At 43.6% G+C, this 16494-nt stretch overlaps 17 non-coding genes across 17 annotated transcripts; all 17 read left to right on the top strand.

Annotated features, from left to right (window-relative positions):
- Positions 1-3789: 3789 nt before the first annotated feature.
- Positions 3790-3908, top strand: LOC140869525 (5S ribosomal RNA). Its single transcript, XR_012146784.1, has one exon. It is a non-coding gene; the product is annotated as a 5S ribosomal RNA (ribosomal RNA).
- Positions 3909-4308: 400 nt separating this feature from the next.
- LOC140868622 (5S ribosomal RNA) lies at positions 4309-4427 on the top strand. The gene has a single exon (XR_012146029.1). It is a non-coding gene; the product is annotated as a 5S ribosomal RNA (ribosomal RNA).
- Positions 4428-4828: 401 nt separating this feature from the next.
- LOC140869002 (5S ribosomal RNA) lies at positions 4829-4947 on the top strand. Its single transcript, XR_012146396.1, has one exon. It is a non-coding gene; the product is annotated as a 5S ribosomal RNA (ribosomal RNA).
- Positions 4948-5349: 402 nt separating this feature from the next.
- LOC140867942 (5S ribosomal RNA) lies at positions 5350-5468 on the top strand. Its single transcript, XR_012145380.1, has one exon. It is a non-coding gene; the product is annotated as a 5S ribosomal RNA (ribosomal RNA).
- A 399-nt stretch (positions 5469-5867) lies between these two features.
- On the top strand, positions 5868-5986 carry LOC140868097 (5S ribosomal RNA). The gene has a single exon (XR_012145531.1). It is a non-coding gene; the product is annotated as a 5S ribosomal RNA (ribosomal RNA).
- Positions 5987-6385: 399 nt separating this feature from the next.
- On the top strand, positions 6386-6504 carry LOC140869143 (5S ribosomal RNA). The gene has a single exon (XR_012146532.1). It is a non-coding gene; the product is annotated as a 5S ribosomal RNA (ribosomal RNA).
- Positions 6505-6903: 399 nt separating this feature from the next.
- On the top strand, positions 6904-7022 carry LOC140868213 (5S ribosomal RNA). The gene has a single exon (XR_012145640.1). It is a non-coding gene; the product is annotated as a 5S ribosomal RNA (ribosomal RNA).
- Positions 7023-7422: 400 nt separating this feature from the next.
- Positions 7423-7541, top strand: LOC140868838 (5S ribosomal RNA). The gene has a single exon (XR_012146239.1). It is a non-coding gene; the product is annotated as a 5S ribosomal RNA (ribosomal RNA).
- Positions 7542-7941: 400 nt separating this feature from the next.
- Positions 7942-8060, top strand: LOC140867985 (5S ribosomal RNA). Its single transcript, XR_012145422.1, has one exon. It is a non-coding gene; the product is annotated as a 5S ribosomal RNA (ribosomal RNA).
- Positions 8061-8461: 401 nt separating this feature from the next.
- On the top strand, positions 8462-8580 carry LOC140869337 (5S ribosomal RNA). Its single transcript, XR_012146716.1, has one exon. It is a non-coding gene; the product is annotated as a 5S ribosomal RNA (ribosomal RNA).
- Positions 8581-8981: 401 nt separating this feature from the next.
- On the top strand, positions 8982-9100 carry LOC140867941 (5S ribosomal RNA). The gene has a single exon (XR_012145379.1). It is a non-coding gene; the product is annotated as a 5S ribosomal RNA (ribosomal RNA).
- A 400-nt stretch (positions 9101-9500) lies between these two features.
- On the top strand, positions 9501-9619 carry LOC140869455 (5S ribosomal RNA). The gene has a single exon (XR_012146778.1). It is a non-coding gene; the product is annotated as a 5S ribosomal RNA (ribosomal RNA).
- A 399-nt stretch (positions 9620-10018) lies between these two features.
- LOC140869284 (5S ribosomal RNA) lies at positions 10019-10137 on the top strand. The gene has a single exon (XR_012146663.1). It is a non-coding gene; the product is annotated as a 5S ribosomal RNA (ribosomal RNA).
- A 400-nt stretch (positions 10138-10537) lies between these two features.
- On the top strand, positions 10538-10656 carry LOC140868309 (5S ribosomal RNA). The gene has a single exon (XR_012145733.1). It is a non-coding gene; the product is annotated as a 5S ribosomal RNA (ribosomal RNA).
- A 400-nt stretch (positions 10657-11056) lies between these two features.
- On the top strand, positions 11057-11175 carry LOC140868344 (5S ribosomal RNA). The gene has a single exon (XR_012145766.1). It is a non-coding gene; the product is annotated as a 5S ribosomal RNA (ribosomal RNA).
- Positions 11176-11574: 399 nt separating this feature from the next.
- On the top strand, positions 11575-11693 carry LOC140870383 (5S ribosomal RNA). The gene has a single exon (XR_012147347.1). It is a non-coding gene; the product is annotated as a 5S ribosomal RNA (ribosomal RNA).
- A 399-nt stretch (positions 11694-12092) lies between these two features.
- Positions 12093-12211, top strand: LOC140868830 (5S ribosomal RNA). The gene has a single exon (XR_012146231.1). It is a non-coding gene; the product is annotated as a 5S ribosomal RNA (ribosomal RNA).
- The last annotated feature ends 4283 nt before the right edge of the window (positions 12212-16494 follow it).

Genomic DNA, 16494 nt, shown 5'->3' with positions numbered 1-16494 from the left:
TCTGATGCAGATTCGAATTTATGGCTTGAAGCTATGCAGTCGGAAATAGATTCGATGCATACAAACCAAGTTTGGACTTTAGTAGATCCTCCCGATGGAATTGTTCCAATAGGGTGTAAATGGATCTATAAGAGAAAACTTGGGCCTGATGGAAAGGTACTGACCTACAAGGCACGATTGGTGGCAAAAGGTTAGAATCAAAGACAAGGAGTTGACTATGATGAAACTTTTTCACCAGTCGCAATGTTCAAGTCCATAAGAATTCTTATTGCCATAGCAGTGGCAAATGGATGTGAAGATTGCATTTCTTAATGGAAACATTAAGGAAGAAATCTATATGATGCAGCCCAAGGGATTCACATCCATGGGAAGCGAGCATAAGGTATGCAAGCTTGAGAGATCGATCTATGGTTTCAAACAAGCATCAAGAAGTTGGAACCAGAAATTTGATGAAACAATAAAGGATTTTGGTTTCATCAAGAACCCGGAGGAACCGTGCATGTACAAGAAAGTAGTTAAGGATGCTGTGACATTCTTAGTACTTTATGTTGATGACATCTTACTCATTGGGAATGATGTAGGGATGTTGCAGTCAACAAAGATATGGTTATCAGGTAGATTTTCGATGAAGGATTTGGGTGAGGCGTCCTATATTCTAGGGATACAGATCTATAGAGATAGATCTAAGAGAATGATAGGACTTATTCAAGCTACCTACATCGACACTATATTGAAAAGGTTTTCAATGGATGAGTCCAAGAGAGGACATCTACCTATGTGTCATGGAGTCTCTCTATCCAAGTCTATGTGTCCCAAGACTGACGAAGAGATAGAGAAAATGACACACATACCATATGCGTCAGCCATAGGGAGTATCATGTATGGGATGATATCCACCAGACCGGATGTGGCATTTGCTCTGAGTGTCACGAGCAGATATCAAGCCAATCCCGGTCAAATGCATTGGAAATCCGTGAAGGATATTCTTAAGTACTTGAGAAGAACTAAGAATGTATTCATGGTTTATGGAGGAAGAGAACTGAAATTGGAAGGCTATACCGACTCTAGCTTCCAAAGTGATGTGGATGACTCGAAGTCAACCTCTGGATTTGTGTTCATGCTCAATGGCGGTGCTGTCTCTTGGAAGAGTTCCAAGCAGGACACCACAGCGGATTCCACCACTGAGGCAGAATACATTGCGGCATCAGCTGCTGCTAAAGAGGCCGTTTGGATGAAGAATTTTGTCCAAGAGTTGGGAGTTATTCCTGAAGCTGTTGGTCCAGTCCCGGTGTACTGTGACAACACGGGTGTCGTTGCTCAGGCAAAGGAACCAAGGTCTCATCAAAGATCCAAACACGTACTGAGGAAATACCACATCATCCGGGAGATCGTGGAAAGAGGAGACATCACTGTCGAGAGAGTGGCCTCTGCAGACAATATCGCTGATCCACTTACTAAGCCCTTGCCAGGACCATTATTTGACAAACATCGCGAAGCAATGGGACTACGTAGTATGACTAGTTGTCTTTAGGGCAAGTGGGAGATTTAAAGAGTGGGTGCCCGGTGAGCCAACTTATGGCTAAGGGCTTTTATGACTCTATGTATAAACAATCTTTTGTTTAATATAATTTACACTTTTATAATGGCATTTACTTTATCTTTTATCATATTATTATGTTGTGACATACTATAAGATGTTTAGATGAAGACCTTGAATATACTATAGTGTATGTAAGATGTGGTGGCACATGGGGATGGCTATCATGAAACACATCTTATAGTCACTGTATATTCTAAACAGTTCCTATTCGATTGAGCCATCCGTTAATAAGGATAAGGATCGCTCGAGATTGAGACTAGCATTTGCGATGCCGAGTACCACGTTTCATTGGTATGGAACATAGAGATGTTCAAAGCATGCAAATGGATATTCATACGATGAATGATCGAACTACCCTATCCGGACTTTCCAAGTGGTTATCACTTATCGAGTGGATAAAGTCCGCGGTTTTGGTTGTACACCATTAGTCCTTACTACTTGAAACATCATTGAGACTCTATATGCTAGTACTGTACTTTGACTCGTTTACCGACTCTATTGGGGTCATCAGGTGTCAGGATTGGGTACAGTTACGACACATATAGGAGTCGATGCTTTGTTGTCAAGGATTCACCACATACTTGCGAGTGTGGATATCCTATGCAATCTGAGGAGATATTAGTGTGACGAATCTCTGGCCAGAGTACATGATGTGTTTTAAGAAATGGTTTCTTAGTAGCACATGCGATGTCACTATTTGATCTTCAAGATGCATTGCATAGTTATCGAATCTCGAACGACTCTCGATTTACCAATGGTTGTTGATTCGATCGGGATATATGGATGAAGGGACCGTACTGTACGCTAACCAAAATCTATTGGTTCTTGCAAGCACTATCAGTGATACCTAGGGAATCATGGGGCGATGTTGCTAGGCGCTCTTACCATGATTCGATGGGCAAGTCGGAAATTGTTGTTCCGAGTCACAAGGAGTTGTGAGCCCACGGCTAGCTGTATCCCTGAACCATTGAGGGTCACACAAGTAATGGATTTTTAATCCCCGTTGAGATAGTTAAATTTAAAGAGCTAAATTTAATGAACAAAGAAGTAGGACTTCTTATATCAGAGTAGAAGAGTAAGATTTCCTAAAATGACATAGTGATGGACATTTTTGGAAACCACTGAATTCGGATTCAGAAAATTTATCTTGATTCTAAAAGATGCAGAAATAGTTTCTGTGCACATTGGTGAAATTGGTTTATCAATATGAGTCACGATGAATTTTATATTAATTTCTGAACATGCAGGCTTTGCTTGTAAGGCTTGAACTTATGACTAATGGGCCCTAAGCTGTTAGCAGCCCACATTATAAATAAGTTATAGCAGTACAGAAATTACACAACAGAGGTCACAAAATTTTCGAAAACCCTAGCTGTTTTTCTCTAGTGGCCGCCGCCCCTCTCCTCTCTCTGTCAAAAATTCCAGCCTGTGAATTTTGAATTTGCAATCTGGTTTAACGGATCAAATTCGTTAATTATCTTCGTAGAAACTTCTGATAGATTTTCTAGTGCAATCTATCAGAGGGATTAAACTTCTGTTCGTGGACCTGATTGAAGAATTGTTCGTCCATCAGTTCCTGGGATATACAACAAGAGCAGAGTTATCTGTTGGTGTCCATAATCTCGTTTCGAGATTCAAGGTAAAAATTTAATTGTTATTTAATTTTTACATGCACAATTTAATCGAAAAGTTTTGATATCCATGATATGGAATTGTTCCATATAAAATTTTAAAACTTCCGCTGCACCGGGTATCAATTCTGATTGATCTGAACACCGTTTTCCAACACCTTTTTCATTAATTTCTTTTTTTCTTACTCGTACTTCTTGTTTTTCCGATTCCTCGTCGTCCTATTTCCGACTCTTTTAGTCCAATCCGCGGAATGAAAAGATGCAATAGACTTAATCACACGACGTGAACGTGCGATCTGGGTGACACAGGACGCTTCAGTGGGTCCCAACGCGCCCTACGGAAAAAACGCCCCGAAAGACCATCTCCGGGTTGTAATTTGAGCGTCTCCATCTCTTAGATCGAGATACTTGCTGTAGGTATCGAGAGGAGCTTCGTGTGAATAGGCTGAAGCTCCCGTAACTCTTAGCCGATCGAAAGTTATGTCCGTTTGAAACTGCAGCTCTTGTTCCTCCGATCCGCAATTCGAGAGACAAAACAATAAAAATTCATTCACTATTGGGTGTGATCATCCCAGCACTAATGCACCGGATCCCATCAGAACTCCAAAGTTAAGCGTGCTTGGGCGAGAGCAGTACTAGGATGGGTGACCCCCTGGGAAGTCCTCGTGTTGCACCCCTTTTTCATTAATTTCTTTTTTTCTTACTCGTACATCTTATTTTTCCGATTCCCCGCCGTCCTATTACCGAATCTTTCAGTCCAATCCGCGGATAGAAAAGATGCAACAGACTTAATCACACGACGTGAACGTGCGATCTGCGTGACGCAGGCCGCTTCAGTGGGTCCTAGCGTGCCCTACGGGAAAAATGCCCCGAAAGACCATCTCCAGGTTGTAATTTGAGTGTCTCCGTCTCTTAGACCGAGATACTTGCTGTAGGTATAAAGAGAAGCTTCGTGTGAACAGGCTGAAGCTCCCGTAACTCTTAGCCGATCGAAAGTTATGTCCGTTTGAAACTGCAGCTCCTGTACCTCTGATCCGCAATTCGAGAAACAAAAAAATAAAGAATTCATTCACTGTTTGGTGGGATCATACCAGCACTAATGCACCAGATCCCATCAGAACTCCGAATTTAAGCGTTCTTGGGCGAGAGCAGTACTAGGATGGGTGACCCCCTGGGAAGTCCTCGTGTTGCACCCCTTTTTCATTAATTTCTTTTTTTCTTACTCGTACTTCTAATTCTTCCGATTCCTCTCCGTCCTATTTCCGACTATTTCAGTCCAATCCGCGGATAGAAAAGATGCAATAGACTGAATCATAAGATGTGAACGTGCGATCTAGGTGACGCGGGCCGCTTCGGTGGATCCCAGCGCGACATACGGGAAAAATGCCCCGAAAGACCATCTCTGTTTTGGAATTTGAGCGTCTCCGTCTCTTTAACCTAGATACGCACTATAGGTATCGAGTAGAGCTTCGCGTGAGCAGGCTGAAGCTCCAGTAACTCTTAGCCGATCGAAAGTTATGTCCGTTTGAAACTGCAGCTCCTGTTCCTCCGATCCGCAATTCGAGAGACAAAAAAATAAAGAATTCATTCACTAATTGGGTGCGATAATACCAGCACTAATGCACCGGATCCCATCAAAACTCCGAAGTTATGCGTGCTTGGGCAAGAGCAATACTAGGATGGGTGACCCCCTAGGAAGTCCTCGTGTTGCACCCCTTTTTTAATTAGTTTCTTTTTTTTCTTACTCGTACATCTTGTTCTTCCGATTCCTCTCCGTCCTATTTCCGACTCTTTCAGTCCAATCCACGGATAGAAAAGATGCAATAGACTGAATCACACGACTTGAACGTGCGATCTGGGTGACGCGGGCCACTTCGGTGGGTCCCAGCGCATCCTACGAGAAAAATGCCCCCAAAGACCATCTTCGGGTTTGAATTTGAGCTTCTCCGTCTCTTAGACCGAGATACGCGCTGTAGGTATCGAGAAGAGCTTCGCGTGAGCAGGATAAAGCTCCCGTAACTCTCAGCAGATCGAAAGTTATGTCCGTTTGAAACTACAGCTCCTGTTCCTCCGATCCGCAATTCGAGAGACAAAAAAATAAAGAATTCATTCACTGTTGGGTCCGATCATACCAGTACTAATGCACCGGATCCCATCAAAACTCCGAAGTTAAGCGTGCTTGGGCGTGAGCAGTACTAGGATGGGTGACCCCCTGGGAAGTCCTCGTGTTGCACCCCTTTTTCATTAATTTCTTTTTTTCTTACTCGTACTTCTTATTTTTCCGATTTCTCGCCGTCCTATTACCGACTCTTTCAGTCCAATCTGCGGATAGAAAAGATGCAATAGACTTAATCACACGACGTGAACGTGCGATCTAGGTGATGCAGGCCGCTTCAGTGGGTCCCAGCACGCCCTACGGGAAAACGCCCCGAAATACCATCTCCGGGTTGTAATTTGAGCGTCTCCGTCTTTTAGACCGAGATACTTGTTGTAGGTATCAAGAGGAGCTTCGTGTGAACAGGCTGAAGCTCCCGTAACTTTTAGCCGATCGAAAGTTATGTCCGTTTAAAATTGCAGCTCATGTTCCTCCGATCCGCAATTCGAGAGACAAAAAAATAAAGAATTCATTCACTGTTGGGTGCGATCATACCAGCACTAATGCACCGGATCCCATCAGAAATCCGAAGTTAAGCGTGCTTGGGCGAGAGCAGTACTTGGATGGGTGACCCCCTGGGAAGTCCTCGTGTTGCACCCCTTTTTCATTAATTTCTTTTTTTCTTACTCGTACTTCTTGTTTTTCCGATTCCTTGCCGTCCTATTTCCGACTTTTTCAGTACAATCCGCGGATAGAAAAGATGCAATAGACTTAATCACACGACGTGAACGTGCGATCTGGGTAACGCAGGATGCTTCAGTGGGTCCCAGCGTGCCCTACGGGAAAAACGCCCCGAAAGACCATCTCCGGGTTGTAATTTGAGCGTCTCCGTCTCTTAGACCGAGATACTTGGTGTAGGTATCGAGAGGAGCTTCGTGTGAACAGGCTGAAGCTCCCATAACTCTTAGCCGATCGAAAGTTATGTCCGTTTGAAATTGCAGCTCCTGTTCCTCCGATCCGCAATTCGAGAGACAAAACAATAAAAATTTATTTACTATTGGGTGCGATCATACCAACACTAATGCACCGGATCCCATTAGAACTCCGAAGTTAAGCGTGCTTGGGCGAGAGCAGTACTAGGATGGGTGACCCCTTGGGAAGTCCTCGTGTTGCACTCCTATTTCATTAATTTTTTTTTTCTTACTCGTTCTTCTAATTCTTCCGATTTCTCTCCGTCCTATTTCCGACTCTTTCAGTCCAATCTGCGGATAGAAAAAATGCAATAGACTGAATCATACGATGTGAACGTGCGATCTGGGTGACGCGGGCCGCTTTGGTGGGTCCCAGCGCGACATACGGGAAAAATGCCCCTAAAGACCATCTCCGTTTTGGAATTTGAGCGTCTCCGTCTCTTTAACCTAGATACGCACTATAGGTATCGAGTGGAGCTTCGCGTGAGCAGGCTGAAGCTCCAGTAACTCTCAGCCGATCGAAAGTTATGTCCGTTTGAAACTGCAGCTCCTGTTCCTCCGATCCGCAATTCGAGAGACAAAAAAATAAAGAATTCATTCGCTGTTGGGTGCGATCATACCAGTACTAATGCACCGAATCCCATCAAAACTCCGAAGTTAAGCGTGCTTGGGCGAGAGCAGTATTAGGATGGGTGACCCCCTGGGAAGTCCTCGTGTTGCACCCCTTTTTCATTAATTTCTTTTTTTCTTACTCGTACTTCTTATTTTTCCGATTTCCCGCCGTCCTATTACCGACTCTTTCAGTCCAATCCGCGGATAGAAAAGATGCAATAGACTTAATCACACGACGTGAACGTGCGATCTGGGTGACGCAGGCCGCTTCAGTAGGTCCCAGCACGCCCTACGGGAAAAACGCCCCGAAAGACCATCTCCGGGTTGTAATTTGAGCGTATCTGTCTCTTAGACCGAGATACTAGCTGTAGGTATCAAGAGGAGCTTCGTGTGAACAGGATGAAGCTCCCGTAACTCTTAGCCGATCGAAAGTTATGTCAGTTTGAAACTGCAGCTCCAGTTCCTCCGATCTGCAATTCGAGAGACAAAAAAATAAAGAATTCATTCACTGTTGGGTGCGATCATATCAGCACTAATGCACCGGATCCCATCAGAACTCCGAATTTAAGCGTGTTTGGGCGAGAGCACTACTAGGATGGGTGACCCCCTGGGATGTCCTCGTGTTGCACCCCTTTTTCATTAATTTCTTTTTTTCTTACTCGTACTTCTTGTTTTTCCGATTCCTCGCCGTCCTATTACCGACTCTTTCAGTCCAATCCGCGGATAGAAAAGATGCAATAGACTTAATCACACGACGTGAACGTGCGATCTGGGTGACGCAGGCCGCTTCAGAGGGTCCTAGCGCGCCCTACAGGAAAAACGCCCCGAAAGACCATCTCCGGGTTGTAATTTGAGCGTCTCCGTCTCTTAGACCGAGATACTTGCTGTAGGTATAAAGAGAAGCTTCGTGTGAACAGGCTGAAGCTCCCGTAACTCTTAGCCGATCGAAAGTTATGTCCGTTTGAAACTGCAGCTCCTGTTCCTCTGATCCGCAATTCGAGAGACAAAAAAATAAAGAATTCATTCATTGTTTGGTGGGATCATACCAGCACTAATGCACCAGATCCCATCAGAACTCCGAAGTTAAGCGTTCTTGGGCGAGAGCAGTACTAGGATGGGTGACCCCCTGGGAAGTCCTCGTGTTGCACCCCTTTTTCATTAATTTATTTTTTTCTTACTCGTACTTCTAATTCTTCCGATTCCTCTCCGTCCTATTTCCGACTATTTCAGTCCAATCCGCGGATAGAAAAGATGCAATAGACTGAATCATACGATGTGAACGTGCGATCTAGGTGACGCGGGCCGCTTCGGTGGATCCCAGCGCGACATACGGGAAAAATGCCCCGAAAGACCATCTCTGTTTTGGAATTTGAGCGTCTCCGTCTCTTTAACCTAGATACGCACTATAGGTATCGAGTAGAGCTTCGCGTGAGCAGGCTGAAGCTCCAGTAACTCTTAGCCGATCGAAAGTTATGTCCGTTTGAAACTGCAGCTCCTGTTCCTCCGATCCGCAATTCGAGAGACAAAAAAATAAAGAATTCATTCACTAATTGGGTGCGATAATACCAGCACTAATGCACCGGATCCCATCAAAACTCCGAAGTTATGCGTGCTTGGGAAAGAGCAATACTAGGATGGGTGACCCCCTGGGAAGACCTGGTGTTGCACCCCTTTTTTAATTAGTTTCTTTTTTTTCTTACTCGTACATCTTGTTCTTCCGATTCCTCTCCGTCCTATTTCCGACTATTTCAGTCCAATCCACGGATAGAAAAGATGCAATAGACTGAATCACACGACTTGAACGTGCGATCTGCGTGACGCGGGCGACTTCGGTGGGTCCCAGCGCATCCTACGAGAAAAATGCCCCCAAAGACCATCTTCGGGTTTGAATTTGAACTTCTCCGTCTCTTAGACCGAGATACGCGCTGTAGGTATCGAGAAGAGCTTCGCGTGAGCAGGATAAAGCTCCCATAACTCTCAGCAGATCGAAAGTTATGTCCGTTTGAAACTGCAGCTCCTGTTCCTCCGATCCGCAATTCGAGAGACAAAAAATAAAGAATTCATTCACTGTTGGGTCCGATCATACCAGTACTAATGCACCGGATCCCATCAAAACTCCGAAGTTAAGCGTGCTTGGGCGTGAGCAGTACTAGGATGGGTGACCCCCTGGGAAGTCCTCGTGTTGCACCCCTTTTTTCATTAATTTCTTTTTTTCTTACTCGTACTTCTTATTTTTCCGATTTCTCGCCGTCCTATTACCGACTCTTTCAGTCCAATCCGCGGATAGAAAAGATGCAATAGACTTAATCACACGACGTGAACGTGCGATCTGGGTGATGCAGGCCGCTTCAGTGGGTCCCAGCACGCCCTACGGGAAAACGCCCCGAAATACCATCTCCGGGTTGTAATTTGAGCGTCTCCGTCTCTTAGACCGAGATACTTGTTGTAGGTATCAAGAGGAGCTTCGTGTGAACAGGCTGAAGCTCTCGTAACTTTTAGCCGATCGAAAGTTATGTCCGTTTAAAATTGCAGCTCCTGTTCCTCCGATCCGCAATTCGAGAGACAAAAAAATAAAGAATTCATTCACTGTTGGGTGCGATCATACCAGCACTAATGCACCGGATTCCATCAGAAATCCGAAGTTAAGCGTGCTTGGGCGAGAGCAGTACTTGGATGGGTGACCCCCTGGGAAGTCCTCGTGTTGCACCCCTTTTTCATTAATTTCTTTTTTTCTTACTCGTACTTCTTGTTTTTCCGATTTCTTGCCGTCCTATTTCCGACTTTTTCAGTACAATCCGCGGATAGAAAAGATGCAATAGACTTAATCACACGACGTGAACGTGCGATCTGGGTAACGCAGGATGCTTCAGTGGGTCCCAGCGTGCCCTATGGGAAAAACGCCCCGAAAGACCATCTCCGGGTTGTAATTTGAGCGTCTCCGTCTCTTAGACCGAGATACTTGCTGTAGGTATCGAGAGGAGCTTCGTGTGAACAGACTGAAGCTCCCATAACTCTTAGCCGATCGAAAGTTATGTCCGTTTGAAATTGCAGCTCCTGTTCCTCCGATCCGCAATTCGAGAGACAAAACAATAAAAATTTATTTACTATTGGGTGCGATCATACCAGCACTAATGCACCGGATCCCATCAGAACTCCGAAGCTAAGCGTGCTTGGGGGAGAGCAGTACTAGGATGGGTGACCCCCTGGGAAGTCCTCGTGTTGCACCCCTTTTTCATTAATTTCTTTTTTTCTTACTCGTACTTCTAATTCTTCCGATTTCTCTCCGTCCTATTTCCGACTCTTTCAGTCCAATTTGCGGATAGAAAAGATGCAATAGACTGAATCATACGATGTGAACGTGCGATCTGGGTGACGCAGGCCGCTTTGGTGGGTCCCAGTGCGACATACGGGAAAAATGCCCCTAAAGACCATCTCCGTTTTGGAATTTGAGCGTCTCCGTCTCTTTAACCTAGATACGCACTATAGGTATCGAGTGGAGCTTCGCGTGAGCAGGCTGAAGCTCCAGTAACTCTCAGCCGATCGAAAGTTATGTCCGTTTGAAACTGCAGCTCCTGTTCCTTCGATCCGCAATTCGAGAGACAAAAAAATAAAGAATTCATTCGCTGTTGGGTGCGATCATACCAGTACTAATGCACCGAATCCCATCAAAACTCCGAAGTTAAGCGTGCTTGGGCGAGAACAGTACTAGGATGGGTGACCCCCTAGGAAGTCCTCGTGTTGCACCCCTTTTTCATTAATTTCTTTTTTTCTTACTCGTACTTCTTATTTTTCCGATTTCCCGCCGTCCTATTATCGACTCTTTCAGTCCAATCCGCGGATAGAAAAGATACAATAGACTTAATCACACGACGTGAACGTGCGATCTGGGTGACGCAGGCCGCTTCAGTAGGTCCCAGCACGCCCTACGGGAAAAACGCCCCGAAAGACCATCTCCGGGTTGTAATTTGAGCGTATCTGTCTCTTAGACCGAGATACTAGCTGTAGGTATCAAGAGGAGCTTCGTGTGAACAGGATGAAGCTCCCGTAACTCTTAGCCGATCGAAAGTTATGTCAGTTTGAAACTGCAGCTCCAGTTCCTCCGATCCGCAATTCGAGAGACAAAAAAATAAAGAATTCATTCACTGTTGGGTGCGATCATATCAGCACTAATGCACCGGATCCCATCAGAACTCCGAATTTAAGCGTGTTTGGGCGAGAGCAGTACTAGGATGGGTGACCCCCTGGGATGTCCTCGTGTTGCACCCCTTTTTCATTAATTTCTTTTTTTCTTACTCGTACTTCTTGTTTTTCCGATTACTCGCCGTCCTATTACCGACTCTTTCAGTCCAATCCGCGGATAGAAAAAATGCAATAGACTTAATCACACGACGTGAACGTGCAATCTGGGTGACACAGGCCGCTTCAGAGGGTCCCAGCGCGCCCTACAGGAAAAACGCCCCGAAAGACCATCTCCGGGTTGTAATTTGAGCGTCTCCGTCTCTTAGACCGAGATACTTGCTGTAGGTATCGAGAGGAGCTTCATGTGAACAGGCTGAAGCTCCCCTAACTCTTAGCCGATCGAAAGTTATGTCCGTTTGAAACTGTAGCTCCTGTTCCTCCGATCCGCAATTCGAGAGACAAAACAATAAAAATTCATTCACTATTGGGTGCGATCATATCAGCACTAATGCACCGGATCCTATCAGAACTTCGAAGTTAAGCGTGCTTGGGCGAGAGCAGTACTAGGATGGGTGACCCCCTGGGAATTCCTCGTGTTGCACCCCTTTTTCATTAATTTCTTTTTTTCTTACTCGTACTTCTTGTTTTTTCGATTCCTCGCCGTCCTATTTCCGACTCTTTCAGTCCAATCCGTGGATTGAAAAGATGCAATAGACTTAATCACACGACGTGAACGTGCGATCTGGGTGACGCAGGACGGTTCAGTGGGTCCTAGGGGGCCCTACGAGAAAAACACCCCGAAAGACCATCTCCGGGTTGTAATTTGAGCGTCTCCGTCTCTTAGACCGAGATACTTGCTGTAGGTATCGAGAGGAGCTTCGTGTGAAAAGGCTAAAGCTCCCGTAACTCTTAGCCGATCGAAAGTTATGTCCGTTTGAAACTGCTGCTCCTGTTCCTCCGATCCGCAATTCGAGAGACAAAACAATAAAAATTCATTCACTATTGGGTGCGATCATACCAGCACTAATGCACCGCATCCCATCAGAATTCCGAAGTTAAGCGTGCTTGGGCGAGAGCAGTACTAGGATAGGTGACCCCCTGGTAAGTCCTCGTGTTGCACCCCTTTTTCATTAATTTCTTTTTTTCTTACTCGTACTTCTTATTTTTCCGATTCCCCGCCGTCCTATTACCGACTCTTTCATTCCAATCCGCGGATAGAAAAGATGCAATAGACTTAATCACACGACGTGAACGTGCGATCTGGGTGACGCGGGCCGCTTTGGTGGGTCCCAGCGCGACATACGGGAAAAACGCCCCGAAAGACCATCTTAGTTTTGTAATTTATGCGTCTCCGTCTCTTTAACCTAGATACTTGCTGTAGGTATAAAGAGGAGCTTCGTGTGAACAGGCTGAAGCTCCCGTAACTCTTAGCCGATCGAAAGTTATGTCCGTTTGAAACTGCAGCTCCTGTTCCTCCAATCCGCAATTCGAGAGACAAAAAAATAAAGAATTCATTCACTGTTGGGTGCGATCATATTCTTAGTCCTTCGTAAGTACTTAAGAATGTCCTTCACGGCTTTCCAATGCATTTGACCGGGATTAGCTTGATATCTGCTCGTGACACTCAGAGCAAATGCTACATCCGGTCTGGTAGATATCATCCCATACATTATACTACCTATGGCTGACGCATATGGTACATGTGTCATTTTCTCTATCTCTTCATCAGTCTTGGGACACATAAACTTGGATAGAGAAACTCCATGACACATAGGTAGATGTCCTCTCTTGGACCCATCCATTGAAAACCATTTCAATATGGTGTCGATGTAGGTTGCTTGAGTGAGTCCTATCATTCTCTTAGATCTATCTCTATAGATCTGTATCCCTAGAATATAGGATGCCTCACCCAAATCCTTCATCGAGAATCTACCTGATAACCATATCTTTGTTGACTGCAACATCCCTATGTCATTCCCAATGAGTAGGATGTCATCAACATAAAGTACTAAGAATGTCACAGCATCCTTAACTACTTTCTTGTACACGCATGGTTCCTCCGGTTTCTTGATGAAACCAAAATCCTTTATTGTTTCATCAAATTTCTGGTTCAAATTCTTGATGCTTGTTTGAGACCATAGATTGATCTCTGAAGCTTGCATACCTTATGCTCGCTTCCCATGGATGTGTATCCCTCAGGCTGTATCATATAGATCTCTTCCTTAATGTTTCCATTAAGGAATGCAGTCTTCACATCCATTTGCCATATCTCATAGTCATACCAAGCAGCTATGGCAATAAGGATTCTTATGGACTTGAACATTGCAACTGGTGAAAAGGTTTCATCATAGTCAACTCCTTGTCTTTGAGTATAACCTTTTGCCACCAATCGTGCCTTGTAGGTCAATACCATACCATCAGGCCCAAGCTTTCTCTTGTAGATCCATTTACACCATATTGGAACAATTCCATCGGGAGGATCTACTAAAGACCAAACTTGGTTTGTATGCATCGAATCTATTTCCGACTGCATAGCTTCAAGCCATAAATTTGAATCCGCATCAGAAATTGATTCCTTGAAGTTTCTTGGATCACATCCAACATCGGGTTCATCTTGATCCCCTTCAAGAAGAAGACCATATCGAATGGGAGGTCTAGAAGTCCTCTCGGATCTTCTAGGTATAGGCGTGTGCATCAATGGTTCCTGAGGTTTAGGATCATTATTTTGTATTTCAGATTCTTCTCAAATTTCTTCGGGTTCCATCATCTCGCCTTTCTTATCCAATAAGAACTCCTTCTCCAAGAAGGTAGCATTCCTTGAAACAAACACCTTTGTTTCAGCAGGATGATAGAAATAATATCCGATTGAATTCTTCGGATACCCTACAAAATAACATAAGGTGGATCGACTATCCAACTTATCTCCCACTGTCTGCTTCACGTAAGCAGGACATCCCGAAATCCTCAAGTACGAATACTTAGGAGCTTTGCCATTCCATAACTCGTATGGTGTTTTGTCCACTGCTTTGGTGTGGACGTTGTTCAACAACAACACCGCCGTTTCAAGCGCGTAGCCCCAAAACGAAGGTGGAAGCTCAGTGAAGCTCATCATGGATCGAACCATGTCCAACAAAGTTCGATTACGACGCTCCGATACACCATTCAGCTGAGGTGTCATAGGAGGAGTCCACTGAGAGAGAATCCCATTCTCTTTCAGATAGTCCAAAAACTCGGTACTTAAGTATTCTCCACCTCGATCCGATCGAAGTGCTTTAATACTTTTACCTAGCTTGTTTTCTACTTCAGCCTTGAATTCTTTGAACTTTTCAAATGCTTCAGACTTATATTTCATTAAATATAAATACTCATACCTAGAATAATCATCAATAAAGGTAATGAAGTAGGTGTGGCCATATTGAGTACCAATTCTAAATGGATCACAAACGTCTGTATGGATCAAATCCAACAGATTTTGAATACGCTCAGGTTTCCCCTTAAAAGGAGATTTAGTCATTTTTCCTTTCAGGCAGGACTCACAAGTAGGTAGAGAGTTAATATCAGATATATCAAACATGCCCTCTCCCACTAGCTTGTTCATCCTCCTTGAGGAAATATGACCTAGCCTAGCATGCCAAAGGTTTGCCGGGTTTTGACTATCGATTTTCCTTTTGTTTGTTGTTACCGGTTTATCAACATAATTTATTGGAACGTCTTTTAATTTTAAGTTATATAGATCGTTTTCAATTTGTCCATTTCCAATCAAACATTCATTCTTGTAAATATTGCAAATCCCATTCACAAAATTGCAAGAATAACCATCTCTATCAAGCATAGAAACAGAAATAATGTTTTTAATCAAATCTGGAACAAATAAAATATCTCTCAAAAATAACTTAAAATTGTTCTACAAAATTAAATAAATGTCTCCTATAGCTTTGGATTTATCTCTGGAACCATTCCCGAGTCTTGACTGGGTCTCACCCATCCTTAGCCTATTACTTCTTGTCATCATTTGCAACTCATTGCAAATATGAGATCTACATCTGGTATCCAATACCCAAGAAGTAGTATTAAGAAAAACATTTATTTCAATGTAAAACATACCCTTTGCAGTTCGCAACTGCTCGAGGTATTCCTTGCAGTTACGTTTTCAATGACCGGGTTTCTTGCAGTGATGGCAAACTTGTTTAGACTTGTCCAATTTTTCATGTAACATTTGGCCTTGAGATCATGGTCCAACCATTTCTCTAGTTCGGCCAACCTTTCGGCAGTTACATCAGCCGGGGATGTTTTCGGAGAAGCCTTTTCTAACACTTAGAAAATCTTTTTCGAACTTAGGACAATCTTAACTTATGGAATCATTCTGTATTGTTTGCGCCAGTAAGTTCGTTTTGTTGGAGAATTGAAACATGTGGATTGCGAAGATTCATCATAATGATATACTGAGATGAAACAGACAATTATCGATGATTGTTTAATTAATTTACTAAGACATAAAATATGGCGAAATTTATTTTATGAATCTCACTCCCACTTTTTTAACGGTTTCACTACCCTCTAGTGAAAATGGGAAACTGTTTTCCTTAGTGGAACATGGAGTCCAATTGACAAACTATGGTCCCGAATAATATCAGGCAACCATAATTTTCAAAAATTAGAGCCCAATTGCTTCCAAAGCAACCTCCACGTTTTTACCTCATGTCCAATAAGGGCCCAATAATATGACGCCGTTTATTGTGACATGTCAAGATGACCCATCAATATTAAGTTGTGATGGACGGTTGCCATGTGGATCCCCCAATAATATGAGCCGATCCCATGGGAGTTCCACCCAACTTACAACATGTGTCGATCCAATGTACAGCTTTCCGACGAACGGGCCCCCCCAATAATATGAGCCGGACCGTATCCGCGGGTAGCATCTCATACATTGATCGTTGATGGAAGGTAGGAACATTTAAACAATATTTAAATTTCCTTTATTTATCTTGATATCAATTTTAAATCATATTTAAAATGAGGGATTTTAATTTTGAAAATTTGTCTCATCATTTTAAAAATTTGTATGCTTGCGGGATTCATACAATTTTGTCTAAAACATGCATACAACTATAATATCATATATTATATAGGATGATCGATTCCATTTCTAATCGACCCGTGGTTGCCAATCACGAGTCTAAGTCCAATCCTAGGTAATATGCAGGTATGCAATGCAATCCTATTACATTGATCTTCCAATTTACATTTCTTCTGTCTTTATTGTCTGCTAGGCCCACCTCCATCTTCAAATCTTCATCTCCCACTAAGTCTAATGTATTTACAATAAATAACCATGACAAGTAGGGTATACATTTTAAGGGGTGGGAACGGGCCATAAACCAGACCCACTTTTATTACATATGA

This window comes from Henckelia pumila, chromosome 4 (genome assembly GCF_033568475.1).
Source record: "Henckelia pumila isolate YLH828 chromosome 4, ASM3356847v2, whole genome shotgun sequence".
In the NCBI taxonomy this organism is placed as follows: domain Eukaryota; kingdom Viridiplantae; phylum Streptophyta; class Magnoliopsida; order Lamiales; family Gesneriaceae; genus Henckelia; species Henckelia pumila.
This window is presented reverse-complemented; position numbering and strand designations above follow the sequence as displayed.